Source organism: Euleptes europaea, chromosome 10 (assembly GCF_029931775.1).
Source record: "Euleptes europaea isolate rEulEur1 chromosome 10, rEulEur1.hap1, whole genome shotgun sequence".
Classification (NCBI taxonomy): Eukaryota; Metazoa; Chordata; class Lepidosauria; order Squamata; family Sphaerodactylidae; genus Euleptes; species Euleptes europaea.
In genome coordinates, this window is record NC_079321.1 from 8057045 (window position 1) to 8077061 (window position 20017).

Below are 20017 nucleotides of genomic sequence, written 5' to 3' on the forward strand. Positions count from 1 at the left end.
TCTGCTCCAAAAACCTCATGCCAGTGGCGAAAAGGGACCTGCCAACCCTATAACTGAAGGAGGAGGCACAGAGAAGACCCCTTGATGAAACCTACGATGTACCAGTATGTTGTTTAAATGAAAAACTGTGTTACCATTATTTGCCTTTTGTCTCCCTAGGACAGTAGCCTTCAATCCATGAGTCATGACATTCAGGTAGTTTGAGAAGTCCCACCTCCTGGGATACAAGTCCCTAAAGAGCCAATTTATACTGATTTTTTGAAGGACTCTTCTGCTAGTTTGAATGCACTGAGACTAAGCCCCCTCCCATCTCTCTTTGTGTGCATGCTGAGAGAAGCAGTAGAAAGGCAAGGTGAGGTCAATTGGCCATGGAGAGGATTCCTCCATGATTCTGAATCTTTGCTTGTTCCTATCTATAGTATAGTCAGGGAGGGGCCGTGGCTCAATGGTAGAGCATCTGCTTGGCATGCAGAAGGTGCCAGGTTCCATCCCTGGCAACTCCAGTTCAAAGGACTAGGCAAGATGTGCAAGACCTCTGCCTGAGACCCTGGAGAGCCTTGGAGAGGGGTCATGGCTTAGTGGTAGAGCATCTGCTTGGCATGCAGAAGGTCCCAGGTTCAATCCCCGGCATCTCCAGTTCAAGGGACTAGGCAAGTAGGTGATGTGAAAGACCTTTCTCTGCCTGAGACCCTGGAGAGTAGACAATACTGACTTTGATGGACTCAGGGTCTGATTCAGTATAAGGCAGCTTCATGTGTACAACTCATGTTCAGTTTGTTTTACCTCTACCTTACTCTCTTGCTCTTCTGTCCATGGTTCTGGCGCTGACACTAGTGGGATCGTGCCTCTTGTCCCTCCTCTTCCTGTCACATGACTGTGTCATCACACAACTTCCTGTCACACCCAGGCTGCTCAGTGGACCCCTGGCTGACCTCTGTGAGCTGAAAGTGGGCCCTTGGTCTGGAAAGATTACGGACCACTCTCCTAGGCTTAAATGTGATTTGCCCCCCATCCCGTGGCATCCTCCTTCTTTAAAAAGTTTGCAAAATCCCATGCCGCTTAACGTTCCTGGGCTTCCTTCGCAAGTTCCCTTTCTATGTGTTTGTCTTTTGTTTTTGTGCGGAAAGGTTGGGCAGGCTGCACCTTGCAAACATCTCCCCGAACACATTTACATAATTTAAACCAACAAAACGCAAACATGCTGACTAATGTCATCCTTAAATAAACTCTCCGAGGACACGCGAGACGTATTCCCCACTGCCGTCCCCTCAGGCGAAAAAACGGAAACATCAAGGAGTTCCACTCTGTGCCCTGCAGGTCAGTTGTCGACGCCTGCAGTTCTCTGCACATCGAACCCGGGGGCAGGCCCAAGCTGACATGAGAATGGCTGGCGTGTCAAGGGATGTTCAGGCTAAATTGGGGAAAAGGGTCTCCACAGAGCTGTGGGCCTACCCCATAGCTTTCCTGTCAGGCTAATTATTTCACAGTCATCACATGAACATGCATTTATTTATTTGTTTGTTTGTTTGTTTATTTATTTATTTATTAGTTCAACTTCTACCATGCTCTCCCTGGCCAAGGGAGCCAGCATGGTGTAGTGGTGAATAGCGGTGGTTTGGAGCAGTGGAGTCTGATCTGGAGAACCGGGTTTGATTCCCCACTCCTCCACATGAGCGGTGGAAGCTAATGAAGCCATGGGCTAGTCACAGCTCTCTTAGAGCTCTCTCAACCCCACCTACCTTACAGGGTGTCTGTTGTGGGGAGGGGAAGGGAAGGTGATTGTAAGCTGGTTTGATTCTTCCTTAAGTGGTAGAGAAAGTCAGCATATAAAAACCAACTCCTTCCTCCTTCTTTCCTTTCAAGACCAGGCTCAGAGCAGCTTACAGAGGGGTATGACATCTCATTAAATAGATGAAACCTTTAAAACCTTAAAAACAACATTTGAAATAGCCCTATAAAACAATCACATGAAACAGAAATGTCCTAAGTTATCTAAGGTGCCTCTAAGGTGTAACATAAAGCTACATCCAGGCAAGCAGGTGGATAAGATCCCAAATTGGAATATATGGGGAAAAATATAGTAGCCGTGGAGGTTAGGGGAGGCCAGCATTTATATATAAGGGAAATGTAACTGGCCTCAACCATTGGCCTGGCGGAATAGCTCCGTTTTACAGGCTCTGCGGAACTCTCCAAGGTCCTGCAGAGCCCTGGTTCATAAGCTGCCTTACACTGAATCAGACATCTGGACCCTCAAAGTCAGTATTTTCTTCCCAGACTCTCCAGGGTCACAGGTTGAGATTTTTTCACATCACCTACTATCTGATCCTTTCAAGTAGAGATGCTGGGGAATTGAACCTGGGACCTTCTGCATGCAAAGCAGATGCTCTACCACTGAGCCACAGCCCCTCTCCAGTCATCTGCTATTGTACTGTGTAAACTGGTGTTCAGATGCTTCAGCCTGTAGAGAACACAGCCCACCACATGTCGGAGACCGCTTGCCAGGAGCATATTACACCAACGCTCCAACCTATTGTTGTTTTCTGAGCACAGTGAAATGCTTCCTGCACAGTAGGAAATGTGTAGTTTGTTTTATTAGTAACAGTCCAAGCTGAGCTACACCCCCTTCAAAAATATAGTAAATGTTCTGGATTCAAATAAAATTATTTTGCACATTTCGGACTAGAACATAAGAACATAAGAAAAGCCCTCCTGGATCAGACCAAGGCCCATCAAGTCCATCAGTCTGTTCACACAGTGGCCAACCAGGTGCCTCTAGAAAGTCAACAAACAAGATGACTGCAGCAGCATTATCCTGCCTACGTTCCACAGCACCTAATATAATAGGTATGCTCCTCTGATACTGGAGAGAAGGAAGGCCTTCAGCTCTGACAGTTATTCTGGTACCTTACTGCCATTCTTAAGAAAATAAGAAAGGCCATGCTGCATCAGACCCAGGCCCCTCAAGTCCAGCAGTCTGTTCACACAGTGGCCAACCAGATGCCTCTAGGAAGCCCTCAAACAAGACGACTGCAGCAGCATTGTCCTGCCTGTGTTCCACAGCACCAAATATCATAGGCATGCTCCTTTGATCCTGGACAGAATAGGTATGCATCATGACGAGTATCCATTTTGACTAGTTGCCACGAATTCCCCTCTCCTCCATGAACATTATCCACTCCCTTCTTAAAGCCTTCCAAGTTGGCAGCCATCACCACATCCTGAGGCAGGGGGTTCCACAACTTAACTATGCATTGTGTGAAGAAATACTTCCTTTTATCTGTTTTGAATCTCTTCTGGATAGCACATGAGTTGGCAAAGGAAGTCAATAACTCAGCAGATAATCTGGCATGGACAGGGCCCACCTAGAAAGGTTAGCCAATCTTCCTACCCAACAGGATCATCCGTTCTGAGTATGGCTTTTCTATGCATAATATTTCCACTTTCTGCTGGCGTTGGGAGGGCTTTCTGATTCTAAATCTTATGAGCCTTGACTGAGGTGTTATCTGGGGCTGTGTACATGCTGCTTGGATTTCCTGCAAGCAAGACTAGAAGGACAGAGGCTGTAAACACACACACACACACACACGATTGAAGTCTAGTAGCAGAGGGAGACAAAAAACAGCAATTGGTGCAAGGGAAAATATTTAATAATTAAATTGCCCCTACCAGGTTTATCTTTTTCTGGCTCTGCCCCCTAAATCTCCAGGTATTTCCCAATACAGACCTGGCAACTAGGGTTGTGCATATCGATAAACCTGAATGGAAAATAAACTCGAAATTAGCCGTTTTGGTAAATTTCAGGTTTAGGATTTACTGAATGCAAAAACCTGGGGATAAAGCTGAAGTCAAATAGGCGATTCCTGAAAAAGCCAAAGAGATACTCAGCTTTTCGGGTTTGGCTATTCACCTTTGCTCAGAGCCATGGCTCTGTGCTTTCTCCCCTTTTTCTTTCTTTTTTTGACTGGTTTTGTTAGGGCCCCATAGTTGGGGCCCTTTTGAAGTTAAAAGATGGGGCTCATCCAGTCCCATCCGGAGGATTATACCCTCCAACTAAAAGAGCCGGCTTCAGCAGCCACCCTACCAGGCTTCCGAAGGAGATGTCTTCATCCACATGGATGAGCAATCTCCTTCAGACAGCCCCCTTGGTCATGAGTTCAGACGGCTCCAATATCACCCACCCCCCATGAAAACTTGCTTTCCAAAAGAAGGTTGACCTGAGTAGAGGCTTCGTTTCCCCACATGGTGACCATCTCTTTGAATCAGATTTTTCATGACCACAATAAAGGACCGCTCACAGAATATCATTTGCCACCGAAAGGAATGTTTTCCGTGCCTTATTTCTCTTTCATTTAAGCCTTTCCCCTCCATTTGCAAGCTCATTTGCATGGACATCATGCAAAGTGACCCAGAAACGAAGGCAGAGCCCAGACATCGAGGTGCCAGCCTTGAATCGCTTCTTTCCGCTAGTCCTTGGCAATGCTGAACTTTTGAACGTGATGAACAGCTCGGCTCGCAATTTAAATGCCTGAAGGATGGGGGCGACCCATTTGCAGGCCCATAAAATTGGACCCCCTATCCCAAAGTTCACCAAACTTTGATGACCATCTAAGGAGAGTCCGTTGCATTCGTGCTGCAAATTTGGGGGCTCTACTTCCCAAAATGCACCCCCAGGAGCTTCGGAAAAAAGCCTCATTGACTATAATGGGCCCAAACTTTTCAGGAAACCTGAAAATAAGCTGAATACCCATATTTACCGGTATGGGAATTTGGCTTATTATGGGTTTACCCTAAAAAGAAATTGGGCCAAAAAAAAACCAGAACCTGAAATTTAACCAAAATATTTTTTTTGCACAACCCTACTGGCTACCCTATCTGTGACTTTATGTCATGCTAATAGCAATAACAGAACGTCTCTAAGCATAGTAATGTCCTTCTTGGGAAAAGCAGGCTTCTTATTTCTGTCACAGTAGGCCCCGAGATGTAAGATATGAACCACTGCTCTCCACCATATGAACGCTAGCGACTCAAAACGGTTGTAAATCGGCAGGCCCCAACTAGGAGGCAGGAAAGAATGAAATCGCCGCGGCAGCATTAGACAGACAAGATTTAATAAAGTAACGGGGAGAGTGGGGGGGTTGCTCAATTGGTAGCCCCAACTCACCCCCCGGTCCCTCATCCCCGACAGACAAGTCTTCCTGAGCCTCAGCCACCCCCCCCAAAAAAAAGACTCGAGCCCACGAAAAGCCTCCCCGTGACTTCAAGAGCGCGTTTTGAACTGTGAGCCGCGCGTCTCCCTCTGCGAAGGAACTTGGTTCTGCTGTCAGCGCTGTCTTTTCAGCTCGCGAGCGAGAGGTCTGCGCTTGGGCGCTGAGGGCCCCGAGTTCAAACCGCGCTGTCGGCCTGAGGGAGACGGGGAGCCCAGTGCAAAATCTGCTGCGTGTCTTCTCAGCTGTCACCGGGAAGCGAAAAGAAAAAGGGAAAGAAAAGCGCAAGGTGTCATGCTCACTCCTTTCCCTCTGCCGCGGGGAAAGGGAATATACTAAATAGCTACAAGTTGCACACATAGGTATATTCATCTTACAGAATACAGGTGGCGAGGAGAATACGCTGGCACAACACAGAAGGGGAGGGGAAGAGGAGCACCCCGCTTGGAAGTCTGGAGTGAAGGGAAGAAAAGCTTTAACATAAAACAAGAAAACCCCTGGAAGGGGGGGAAAAACCCACCAAGATCTGTCTGTGACTGAAACTTAAAACAAACGGAGAATTCTTCAGTGTAAAAGTGCGCCTTTGACAGCCAGCCTGGCAGCACTAAGGAAGACGGGACTTTTTTTTGTGGCGAGTGGAAAAGGCGCCAGCGTCCTCCTAATGACGAAACCCTGGAGGGGAAATGGAAGAGTAAGAAACCAGATTTATGTAATCGGCTCTCATTTAAGTCCTCTGGATAGTTTAGAGAAATGGAATGAATTACGGCAATTCTTAATGAGGCCCGCCTGCCTCGCTTTTATTTTCCCTGGATAACTGGTATCGTAACTCCCAGTAAATAACGGTGGCTTTTAAATACTGCCAGTGTTAAATGCTATCAAGTCTAACTTTTTTTAATGGAAAAAAGAGAGCAAGAGTCCAGTAGCACATTAAAGACTAACAACATTTCTGGCAGGGTAGGAACTTTTGTGAGCCACAGCTCGCTTCCTCTGAAAAAGTGAGCTGTGACTTACGAAAGCTCAGACCTTGTCAGAAATTTTGTTAGTCCTTAAGGTGCTACTGGACTCTTGCTCTTTTCTACTGCTATTGACAGACTAACACGGCTACCCATCGTGATTTTTTAATGGGAGGGGGACGCCCAGACTTTGCCTCTATGCTTACATAAACCCACAATCCTTTCAGATTGTGTAGGGGTGGGTGGGATTTTTTCTCTCTCTTGCCTCCCCCCCCCAAAAAAAAGGGCAGATGAAAACTCCCCAGGGATTTCAGGTGGACCCCATAATCTAATACCGCAGTCCTACGCAGAGTTACCCTGGTCTCAGTCTACGGATTTCAGCGGGGTTTCGATGGAGTAACTTTGCATTGGATCGCTCCGTAAATAAACTTTGTTCCATGACTTTGAAGCCTTCCTAACAGTTCGCTCCTGCCCAACTTAGGGGTGGGAAATTATGGTGTTTATAAAAGTGCACAAAATGGAATTTAAGTTTTTTTTTTTTTAAAAAGCCTTGAAAATTTTATCAAAAGCATTCAAATGAATCTCTCCCCAGGTCAGCTAATGAGTTGTCACACGCTTGGCCTCTTAGAGCATCGCACCTCCTGCCGACTAAGACAGTTAACCATGTTTTCATCAAAGGAAATGCTCATTAGTAGAGCTTTCAGAAACTGATTTGATTATAGTTTCACTTGTTCAAGTGAAATATTTGGAGCTCATTAGGATGATTATGATTCAAGGTCATCGTTTGAAGCTAGTCCTGTCAATACGAGATAAATGAGGCCCTCATCTTTTCCCCTTCTTTACGTCTGTGCTTTTTAAACTCTTCTGTGCAAAAAAAAAAAAAAAGTTCCATAGCCATAATTAATTTTTAGTTCTTCTGTTACAAAGCTGGTTTTCTGGTTTTTTTTTTTTTTTTTAAAGGAACAAAGATTTTGGCTACCAAAAAGGCATTGAAGAACTATTAAAAGGAGGAAGAGGCTATCTTGTTTGAGAGAAATCAGAGGAAATCCTTGAAAAGTTCAGTGTTTGAAATCTAGCTCTTTTCTCCTTGACCTTTTCCAAAGTTTCTAAATGGCACTTTGTACATATTTTTGCACGATCTGTTTTATCTCTAAAGTATAAAACTAAACTAAACTAAAAAAAAAAACTTCCAAGAAGTACCAGTGGCTTATTAAATATTTTCTTTTATTCCACATGATAAAGTTAACACCTTTTAAAGTTTTCCCCTCCCTTTCCCCCCTTTTAAAATCTCCACTTAATCTCTAAGTGGTTAAAGAGCCATTTAAAGATAAAGAGGAATGGTATTAACTTCTATCGAAAGATGAAGAAACGGTGCATTTGCATACGGCTTGCATCTCGATCCTAATTGGTCAGATATCGCCTCCTGCATCAGCATAAAAGGGGAGGTCAGGAAGAAGGGTTTTCTGCCTAATACATCAGACTTGAAAGTTGCACATTACAATGGGAAACCACAAAAAAAGGAAAATAGTGGAGCAGAGCTGTTCCTCAATAGGCGTGCCAGTGAGGATAGGAGCGAGACATTTCCCTACCAAAAGGAACACTTCTCCTGTGGCCCACAGCGATGGGTAATGGCTCGATCCAGATTTCCGAAACAGAAAACAGTACCGACATTGATTTAATTATTTTGCTTTTTTCAAATCGACGTAAAGTAATAACAGATTTTATTGCTCGGCTAAAAATTTTTAGCCGAGTAATTTATATCCGAGTAATAAAATATATTTTTACTTTACTTTGGGAGCCAGCGGGGTGTAGTGGTTAAGAACGGTGGTTAGGAGCAGTGGGCTCTGATCCAGAAAACTGGGTTTGATTCCCAACTCCTCCACATGAGCAGCAGACTCTAATCTGGTGAACTGGATTTGTTTCCTCACTCTTACACATGAAGCCAAACTGGGTGACCTTGGGCTAGTCACACTCTCTCAGCCCCACCCACCTCACAGGGTGTCTGTTGTGGGGAGGGGAAGGGGGGAGCAATTGTCACTTCCAGGTAAACTCAGAAGTGACGTGGGCGCTCTAGCAATTGCCTCCAAAAACTCTATGGTTTCTGGTAAAACCAGAAGTGATGTTGGAGTGTCATGCGGGTTACACACACCCTGATCGTGGCTGCCAGCCATGCCCCTGCAAATCTCCCGCAGGTGCATTTTGAGTTTCCTGGCTGAGTGGGGATTCAAACCTGAGTCTCCCAGATCATACTCCAACACACTAACCACTACACTACACTTGCTCTCACTCATATATACATGCCCAGTCTGTGGGAAAACTTCTGGGTACAGCAAGGGTATATTTTTACCACGTTCATAAGTTCAGCAGACATTTAACCTCTGCAATGCCCACCCACAACTGCATGGTCTTCCCCCGCTCTCACTCTGCCAGGCTTTGCCAATCTACTGCCTAAGGTTGACAACCTCCAAATGGTGGCTGGAGAACTCCTGCTATTACAACTGATCTCCAGCTGATAGAGATCACTTCACCTGGAGAAAATGTCCACTTGAAGTCCCTCCCCTCCCCAAACCCCGCCCTCCTCAGACTCCGCCCCCAAAATCTCCAGGTATTTTTCAACCTGGAGCTGGCAACTCTACTACTGCCAGTCTAGTGTTTCCCTACAGGCTGAACATGGCTGGGGAGAAGAAGCCAGACCTTGTTAACTATCCAGTCTCAGATCTCTGAACTGCGTCTGCTCATTCTATCCATTCCAATCCAATCATTTCACTACTCACAACAGGTTTCTGAGCAGACCTTCCTCCAATTTTTAGTTTTCGAGTTTTATTTTTTATTTTTATTTCCATTTATAGCCGACCGCCAAAAAACCCAAATCATTCAAGCCTGAATGGACCCTAGAAGCTAAAATGACTAAACTGAGGCCGTCGTACTTTGGTCACATCATGAGAAGACAAGAGTCACTGGAAAAGACAATCATGCTAGAAAAAGTTGAAGGCAGCAGGAAAAGAGGAAGACCCAACGTGAGATGGATTGACACTATAAAGGAAGCCACAGCCCTCAGTTTGCAAGACCTGAGCAAGGCTGTTAAGGACAGGACATTTTGGAGGACTTTGATTCATAGGGTCGCCATGAGTCGGAAGTGACTTGACGGCACTTAACACAACACACATAGTGGAATGCAGCCTCATTGGATAGGATCTACCTTCTTGGACAATGTGTGTGTATAAAATGCTGTCACGTCGCAGCCAACTTATGGTGACCCCATAAGGTTTCGAGGCAAGAAGCTAATAGAGGTGGTTCACCATTGCCTTCCTGTGCAGAGCAGCCCTGGAATTCCTGGTGGTCTCCCATCCAAATACTAACCAGGGTCGACCCTGTTTAGCTTCCAAGATCTGACAAGATTGGGCTAGCCTGGGCCATCCAGGTTAGTCCTTTGGACATCACCTTTCATAATTATTAGATCTTTCTACCACTATCCTAGAGCAAAATGCACAGTATCGTTTTTTTTAAAATTCCTTTCACTCCTTAAATTCCATTCCTGTAAATTCCATTACATTCCTTTAAATTCCTTTCACTCCTTCAATTCCTTTCAGAGTAGTGGAGTCTGATCTGGAGAACCGGGTTTGATTCCCCACTCCTCCACATGAGCGGCGGAGGCTAATCTGGTGAACTGGATTTGTTTCCCCACTCCTACCCACGAAGCCAGCTGGGTGACCTTGGGCTAGTCACACTCTCTCAGCCCCACCTACCTCACAGGGTGTCAGTTATGGGGAGGGGAAGGGAAGGTGATTGTAAGCCGGTTTGAGTCTCCCTTATGTGGCAGAGAAAGTCGGCAGAGAAAAACCAACTCTTCTTCTTCCTCTCCTCCCCAGAAAACACACAAATTTATCAGTTACATAGAGGTCAAATATATTTGATATAATGTCATATTTGTTTCTAACTATTGAGACTGTTAATTTGTTGAGAATGTATGCTATAAAAGAACACTGCACTAGGACAAGAAGATGGTACTAGATATAACAAAGCAAAACTCTTTCAACCAGCAAAGATATAATACAGCAAAGCTCTTTCACTGTTTGGCATTATAAAGCCTAGCTATTGTGCCATAATTTTTCTCTCTATTTTCTTTCTCCCTCACTCTCTTTTTACCTCTTTTCCCCCCTCTTCCCAATTCCCTTTTAAGAAGAGGCTTGAAAGTTAATAAATAATTAGCCAGCTTATCGAAAGGGGAATAACCTCGGGTTCAACTTCCTTTAAAAAAGTAGTTAAATAAAACATAAGGTGGTTTGGCACTTTCGGATTTCAAAAGCTACTTCCAAGAGATGAAACTCAGCGCACTTAGATATTAAAGTCTCAGACCGGCAGTAATTGCCATTGGGTTAATATGGATTGTGAGCTGGTAGAAAACACTGGAATGACTTGTGGGTTAAGGAGATGGTGGCAAATGGGCAGAACAGCACTGGAAGTCTCAAATCAAATCCTCCCAAATGCCTTTGTAGTCATGCCATATGTGTTTTCCCGTGGCTGGTAGACAACTCCCTCATGCTGTTAATGGGCGATGAGTAGGGTTGCCAACCTCCAGGTACTGCTGCTACAAAAAACCAGTACACAGCCAATGATCAATATATCAAAAATGCTATTAGATAAGTTACAACTTAAACATGTCAAAGTGTCACCCTACATACATATGGTGAACATAAGTGAGCAAACAACATACAAACAGTGAACACTTATATATACATGAGCAAATCAGTCCAAAAGCTGAAACAAAATATTTCAGAATAGGCTAATAAGTCTCCATGAAATTGACCAGAGTAAGCAATTGCAACAAAGGCTAAATTCACTTCTATACAAAATGTTGGAACGCGTGTCCGAGCAAGATGAGAAAAGCCCGGACAAAGCACAGGAATTCCTTCCAGATAAGTTGCGTTTTTGCCAAAAAGAATTTGGCTTTTTCAGCCAGCACTTTTTGTTGAAGTGCCTAGTATTGGACATAGAGACTCGATGAGCTGGAACAAGCTTCTCAGAACATGTCTCTTGCAGTCTCTCCAAAAAGAGTCTTTGGTAATTAGACTCTATGGCATTGAAGTCACCCCCCTCCCCAAACCCCACCCCCCTCAGGCTCCACCCCAAAAACCTCATGTCAATAGCAACCCTAGTTGCCAATCTCCAGGTACCAGCTGAAGATCTCATGCTATTACAACTGATCTCCGGCAGATAGAGACCAGTTCACCCGGAGAAAATGGCCACTTTGGCAATTGGACTCTATGGCATTGAAGTCCCTCCCCAAACCCTGCCCTCCTCAGGCTCCACCGCCAAAACCTCGTGCTGATGGCAAAGAGGGACCTGGCAACCATAGTGATGAGTATGATTGAAATAAAGTGGCACCGCCCTATGAGAAGAGGGGAGGCAATGTGGTTCAGTTGTGGGGAATTCCTTTTCACCGTTGGTCTTGTGTTTGTGGCACGGTGGCAGTAGGAGAGACTGATATCACCCATGAAGTAAAACCGAAGGGTTAGCCATGCCGCAGCAAGAAAAGAAAGAATACACTCTTTTTTCCAGGGAGTTAAAGCTGCAGTCAGATCTCAGATGTACCCTTGGTGGTAGAAGAAGAGTTGATTTTTATATGCTGATTTTCTCTACTTTTCAAGGAGAATCAAACCGGCTGACAATCTCCTTCCCTTCCTCTCCCCACAACCGACACCTTGTCATGTAGGTGGGGCTGAGAGGGTTTGGAGAGAACTCTGACTAGCCCGAAGTCACCCAGCAGGTTACATGTGGAGGAGTGGGGAATCAAACTTGGTTCTCCAGATTAGAGTCTGCTGCTCGTGTGGAGGAGTGGGGAATCCAACCCAGTTCTCCAGATTATAGTCCACAGCTCATGTGGAGGAGTGGGGAATCCAACCTGGCTCTCCAGATTAGAGTCCGCCACTCATGTGGAGGAGTGGGGAATCCAACCCGGATGTCCAGATTAGAGTCCACAGCTCATGTGGAGGAGTGGGGATTCAAACCTGGCTCTCCAGATTAGAGTCCGCCGCTCATGTGGAGGAGTGGGGAATCCAACCCGGCTCTATAGATTAGAGTCCACAGTTCCTGTGGAGGAGTGGGGAATCCAACCCGGCTCTATAGATTAGAGTCCACAGCTCCTGTGGAGGAGTGGGGAATCCAACCCGGCTCTATAGATTAGAGTTCACAGCTCATGTGGAGGAGTGGGGAATCAAACATACCCAGCTCTTTCAACCTTTCCTCATAGGACTTAGACTCCAGACCCCTCACCATCTTTGTTGCTCAAATGCCCAAGTGCTGTAACACCGATGGATAGGGTTGCCAACCTCCAGGTAGTTGCTGGAGATATCCCACTATTACAATTGATCTACAGCTGATAGAAATCAGTTCACCTGGAGAAAATGGCCGCTTTGGCAATTGGTCTCTTTGGCATGGAAGTCCCTCCCCAAACCCCGCCCTCCTCAGGCTCCGCCCCCCAAACCTCCTGCAGGTGGCAAAGAGGGACCTGGCAACCCCTCCCAGTGGAGCTTTTGCCAGTGTCTTCTATGTTGCTGGACATTGCAACCTAGACCTATTCCAAGATTTTTCTTTTAAAGATCTTCGCCGCTATAATTACAAGAACGTTTCCTTCTTTTGTTCATTGCTGCAAGGAGCCAATGCAGAGAAACGGCCTGGTAAATTAAGGTAGTCTCCACCCACTCCTGTTTTTCTTACTGAGCGATTAAATGCCGTCTGCAAAACACACTGCTGTTGGTGTTAGCGACGCTTGACATTCAAACTGTTTACCCATCTTTAGTCAACTGGACAAAATCCCATTAAAATGCAGAGAGAGAGAGAGAGAGAGCGAGAGAGCGAGAGAGAGAGAGATATGATGATGATGATGATGATGGTTGTCCATCACAGAACTGAAGGCGTTCACTTTTTGGTCCTGTTGTAGGACTTTAAAAGTATTTCTTCCCTATATTTAACTACTGAACACAATGGAAGGATCTTTAGTCTGGTTTAGAAGCTGTACTGAGGCGTTTCTGGCTTGCGTTAAAATACTGAAGCCCCCACCCCAGCCACCCCCCCACTAACAAATGTCACTTTATGTCCACAGAAGTTTTTTTGTTCCTCTCAAGGGCACATGTTGGGGACCCCCTGGAGTGACATTCTGTCCTCCTTTTATTGTTGATAGTATACACGCTACCATTTAGGCCACCGGTGGCAAGCAATGGGATTGTTATGCAAATGATCCCCACATTTACATATTACTCAAAAACTAATCTTCATTGTCCTGTCACTGGATGGGCGTCTTTGATTGAGAATCGGGGTTTATTTTTTTTCTTTCCATCACGAGCTTCCTTTTAACAAAGTGCAAATGAAACAGAAATCCTCTTAATGGGGCTTCAATGATTGTTAATGAAAGCAATTGGTTCTTAAGCTGTCCATCCTATGGATCTGTTGTCAGATACAGAATGGCAAATTATTTGCAAGCGGGTAACTGTTGGGAGAGGCTTACTTTGGGGGAAGCCGATGAAATCCACGGAACTTACTTCTCAGCATACTTAATAGAATTTTGTCTCTTATAACGAGATATAAGTTGGTGCATTAATAATTGTTGTAATGACTTCTCTGATTATTTGTTACGGGACAAATGAACCGCACTAAGGCGTATCTTGTTCTTCACAAATCTGACCACTTTACTCCTTTCTCCTAGCAGCATGAAACAATGAGAAACTAGATACCAAAATCCTCCTGAAAGTGTTTCTTTGAACACATGAAGCTGCCTTATACTGAATCAGGCCCTTGGTCCATCAAAGTCAGTATTGTCTACTCAGACCGGCAGTGGCTCTCCAGGGTCTCAGGCAGGGGTCTTTCACATCACCTACCTGCCTAGTCCCTTTAACTGAAGATGCTGGGAATTGAACCTGGGATCTTCTGCATGCCAAGCAGATGCTCTACCACTGAGCCACGGCCCCTCTGAGACAAGGAAATCTTCTACAACCACAGACGCATAGGGTTTTATAGAACCAAGGACCTATGAAAATTCCAAGAAGTCTCAAAAGCAGATAGATACAGGTTATAATGTTATTAAAAACTCACAATCATCAAATCAATACTAAGTAGTAATATACTGTTATGAAATATTCATAACCATCAGAATCCTAACTATTGATCTCCCTTGCAAAACCACACATCAGCATGACTTTAACACAATGATTCACCCTCTGGCAAAGCCCTTTGAAACAAGGCAGCTTTCCAGGTAATGGTGGGCAACCCTGTTGAAGAACTAGAAGAAAAAGAGTTGGTTTTTACATGGCGACTTTCTCTACCACTTACAGACACCCTGTGGGGTAGGTGAGGCTGAGAGAGTGTGACTAGCCCAAGGTCACCCAGCTGACTTCGTGTGTAGGAGCGGGGAAACAAATCCAGTTCACCAGATTAGCCTCCGCCACTCACATGGAGGAGTGGGGAATCAAACCCGGTTCTCCACCGCTCCAAACCACCACTCTTAACCACTCCACCACGCTGGCTATTGGAGATACAATGATGTTTGCAGCAGTAAACACACAGAGTGTGATGTGGATGGCCACATGTGAGGACCCTTCCTCATCTTCAGATCAGCAGCGGATTTGCTACCAAACCTCAACTTGAGTAAACTAGATGATGATGATGATGAAGATGATGATGATGAAGAAGAGTTGTTTTTTATATGCCGACTTTCTCTACCACTTAAGGGAGACTCAAACCGGCTTACAATCACCTTCCCTTCCCCTCCCCACAATAGACACCCTGTGAGGTAGGTGAGGCTGAGAGAGCTTTAAGAGAGCTGTGACTAGCCCAAGGTCACCCAACTAGCTTCATGTGTAGGAGTGGGGAAACACTCAGTTCACCAGATCAGACTCCACCACTCCAAACCACTGCTCTTAACCACCACACTGACTCTCTGGAATGGAAGCAACAGTGATATGACACTGTCTATATGGGGTTGAGTTTACAAGAATATTATTTTGGAGAACTGAAAAACCTAGCTCATTTTGAGCCATGCGAAACAGTTCTTGAAAGAGGCTGTCTTCTCTTCTTTGAGGTTTTCTCCTTTGGAAAGATATTGTCTTCTGTATATGTTACCTGTAAAGAAAAGGAAAGAAACACAAGCTTCAAGACATATGGTCAGCTGTATTTCTACTCACCTTTTTCCTGTGAGGCATTTGTTTCTCAAATCTCCTGCAAGAGATAAAGAAAATGTTAGTCTAAAGACTTCCATAGACTATGTTGTATGGTTGTTTATTACTCTGTCTGAGAACACATGTAATTGTTATATATTTTATGATTTTGGTACTACTTGATAGATATACATATATTGCACCTTCTTGGCTTATGCTGTCTATTTTTATTAAATCGCCAGGGGGTACCTGGGGATTTCCTTCTGCTACAGGTGATCTCCAGATGACCAAGATCAGTTCTCCTGGAGAAAATGGCTTCTTTGGAGGGTTGACTGTATGGCATTATACCCTCCCCTCCTAAACCCCACCCTCTCCAGGCTCCACCCCCAAAATCTCCAGGCATTTCCCAAGCGGGAGTTGGCAACCCTACTCAAGGGCTACCTTCTTTTGCTTGAAGCTCCTTGTACACGGAGATCATCATCAGAAGTCTTTCTTCATCTTTCCGGGCTACTGGAAGTGTCTTGGGTGAGTTACAAGGGGCATTTTCTGTAGACAGTAGGAAGGAAGGGCCACCTTCCCCATCACTGCTGGCTTTGCCTCATGGAGTAATTTTTTTAAGGAAAGCCTTTAAATGATTAAATACAGCTGATTTCACTTTTAGTTTTACCTTGCTGGCAGTGTTTTTCCTGTCTTCTGACTTGCTGGTTTGTGTGTCTGCGATTGGTTGTTTCAGGCTGAGGGAGTTGGGAATACTTGGTCTTAGGGTTGCCAGATCCCTCTTCGCCACTGGCGGGAGGTTTTGGGGGCAGAGCCTGAGGAAAACGGGGTTTGGGGAGGGGAGGGACTTAAAAGCCATTGAGTCCAACTGCCAAAGCAGCCATTTTCTCCAGGTGAACTGTTGGCTGGAAATCCTTTGGCGATCTCCAACTACATCACCCAGGCATAACAATAAAACTGAATGATCATTTTATTTACTTTGGGCATTAGGAAGATTTGACAGATGTTAACAAAATAACAGCACCTGTTTCTCTAGTGTGGACTTACAGCCACGCTGCTTCTCTGACAAGAAAGCAGTCTACCCTGACCTGGACGGTCCAAGCTAGCCCAATCTCCTCACATCTTAGAAGCTAAGAAGGGTTGGCCCTGGTTAGTACTGCTTTGGAGGAGGAGGAAGAAGATGAAGAAGAGGAGGAGGAGGAGGAAGAAGAAGAGGAGGAGGAGGAAGAAGAGGAAGAAGAGAAGGAGGAAGAAGAGTTGGTTTTCATATGCCGACTTCCTCTTCCACTTAAGGGAGACTCAAACCAGTTTACAATCACCTTCCCTTCCCTTCCTCACAACAGACACCCTGTAAGGTAGGTGGGGCTGAGAGAGCTCTAACAGAGCTGTAACTTGTCCAAGGTCACCCAGCTGGCTTCGTGGGTAGGAGTGGGGAAACAAATCCAGTTCACCAGATTAGCCTCCGCCACTCATGAGGAGGAGTGGGGAATCAAACCCGGCTCTCCAGATCAGAGTCTATCGCTCCAAACCACTGCTCTTAACCACTACACCACGCTGGAAGATAGTCTCTATGGCATTATATCCTGTTGAGAGCCATCCCTTCTCCAAGCCATGTCTTCCTAAGGCTCCTCCCCCAAAATATCCAGGAATTTCTTTACCTGGAGTTGGCAACCCTAATTCCTAGGTAGGAACAGAACACTCAGTGACTGGCATAGTAAGAACAAAGACTCAAGCCCTCTATCTTAACCATGCTTGCTTCACTGAAGTCCCTCCCTTCCTCAAACCCTATCCTTCTCAGGCTCCACCACTAAAATCTCCAGGTATTTCCCAACCTGGAGCTGGCAATCCTAGATACAGAAGTTCCATATACAATCCAGGTGACTGCTTGGAGAGTATAGAGGCTGTGGTAAAGACATTGTTGGGGAAGGGAAGGTGATAGTTAGCCGGTTTAATTCTTCCTTAAGTGGTAGAGAAAGTTGGCATATAAAAACGAACTCTTCTTCTTCCTCTTCCTCCTCCTCCTCCTCCTCCTCATGCAAGCATCTGCTGGGGTGGATCCAACCATCCCCTCAAGAGTCTTCTTCCAGCTTAAGTGGTCATGAATCTTCAGAGGCAGGAATCCACCAAAGTCTTTCTTGAGATCCTCTAAACTGGCCCCACCAAGGCAGGGATCAAACTGATGATCTCCTGTACGTGAAGCATCTGCTCAACCCCTAAGGCAAAGGATCCAATTTCCTTGTTATATTTTGAACAACTGCCATTCCGAAACTAGCTTATGATTAAAGGTCATTTTGCTCCCGACGTATCCCAATTGCATTTTGTACTTCCTTTCCTTTTTTCATTAGAGCACTGTTGGTTTTTCTCTTTAAAAAATAAAGGAAAGAAAGCAAAAAGTCCTGGCAAAGTCAAATCTAGTTCATGTTTGAAAAGATCTCATTAGCAGAGCCAGAAAAAAACCTGTCCAATATCTATATATATTTGAGCACACTCTTCAGGTCAAACAATTTCAACATCAAAACCAGTATGGTTTCTTTTTTAAAAAAATTTCCCAACTAAGATTAAGCCCGAAGACGTAGTCGCTTCTCATCTCTGTGTCACATCAGTGAGTAACGTGGGATTTACGGTGTCAAAATGATGGAGAACAGTTCAATTTGTTTTAACATGACGACTGTGCTCATGTACATATTAGACAGCTGTAAAGTCTCAGAGCACCACCCTCTGAAAGGGTTCGTGTTAAAAGAGGGCAATCAATGGGCAAGATGAAATGAAGGTACAGTTATAATTATTTCATATCTTTATGTCTTTTTTTAAGGGAAGTAGCTTGCATGCAATTTTTTTGGTGTTAAAGAAAAGCAGTGCTTTTAGAGAGGACCAAAAGAAAAAAAGAAGCCAGCAAAACTTTTCCAAGCTAATTGCTTGGGTCTAATTAGAGAATGTAACCTTTGGAGGAATGGTGGCTGTGGAAACTGGGGGTTTATTTGCATATATTAATATGTACATGACAATTACACCTCCAGAGAAAGTACAGCCTGTGCCCCAAAAGCCTAGTTTTAAATTTAGAGCCAAGGAAGAGATTCTGAACAACTTAAAACATGTTCCAGCAGCGCCACAGAACCAGGAGACATTTTAGAGAACGCTCACAGTGGTGCAGTGAGACCTTCCCATCTGCCGTACTTCAGATAATGTGCGATTCCCATGTTTGCGTATCTCCAAGCTCCAACGAAATGTATTACAGCTGTAAATGTTTGATATCATTTGCAATAACACATTTAGTAAATTCCATACGATAGATGCCTACTATGTTGTCTGTCACTTCCATGTACGATGCTTTGGACTGTTTTTAAAGGGGCTTATATAAATTTGTGTATGAGAGATCTGTCAGTGGCTCCTACCCGCAATGACTCCATGTTCAAAGGCACTGTATGTTTGAATGCTAGTTGCTAGAGGGCTAGAGTGGTGTACTGGATAAGGTGTCGGAGTAGGATCTGGGAAACCCAGGTTCGAATCCCCACTCTGCCATGGAAACTTGCTGGGTGACCTTGAGCTAGTCACACACTCTCAGCCTCGACCCTGGCAAGTATTTGGATGTGGAGATAAGGTGTTTTGTTGGACCACTGTCATAACATCTGGTATCATTTACAGTCCTACATATTAGTGAGCAGGGATAGCTCAAGAGACCAGGGTTGTGCATAAACCTGTACCAAAAATAAACCCCAAATTAGCCATTTCAGCAGTATTTGGTTTTCAGTTTTACTGAATACCAAAACCTGGGAATAAATCATGAACCCCAAAGTTTGGTGAAGATTGGGACAGGGGGTCTGATCTTATGGGGTCCCAAAGGGGGTGGCCCCTGTCCTCCATAGAGAAACATTTGCTTCTCTATGGATGAAGGGGGTGACCGCTTAGGGAACCCATAAAATTGGACCCCCTGACCCAATCTTCACCAAGCTTTGGGGTTCATGCAAATAGAGTCCCTTGAAGCTACCCTGAAAATTTGGGAACTCTACCTCCAAAAATGCCTCCACATGAGCTTCGGAAAAAAATCTCCATAGATTATAAGGGACCCAATTTTTTTTCATTAAACCTGGAAATAAAAGCCGAAATACCCGTTTACCAGTATGGGTATATGGCTTATTCGGGGTGTACCAAAAAATAATTGAGCCCAATAAACCCGAAATTTACTGAATTTGTTTTTGCAGAACCCTACCAGAGACACAGCTGTCCCATGTAGACAAATGGCTTACTATTAAAAAGAAGAGCAAATTCGAGACACATTCTAATAGAGATTGTACTTTGCATCTATTCCAGGTGCATGCCAATAAAATTAGATATCTATTTCCATAGTTGCAAGAAAGAGCTGCCCTCTTGACTATGTCCCCAAAGAATGTAATGATAATAGTTTCCACAACCCTCCCCCCACGTAAGTACATTCTTCCACAGGATATAGGCAGAAATATCACTAACAATTCTCTTTTGCAAAATTGTCTATAGTTATAAGTTGTGCCATTTGGTTGCTAGATTGCTGCAATTTATATATATTATACATACAGCAGGCTATCTAATCAGTACATTTAGCCTCTCCTTAATACTTTGAGTGATACCATTAAAATGGAAAGTATAACAGTGTTTTAGCAATTGCCGTACCTACACGATTTCTTTATTACTCTGTCCACGAATGTTTGCCTTGGGTGACTGGCTGAGAATATCGAGAAGA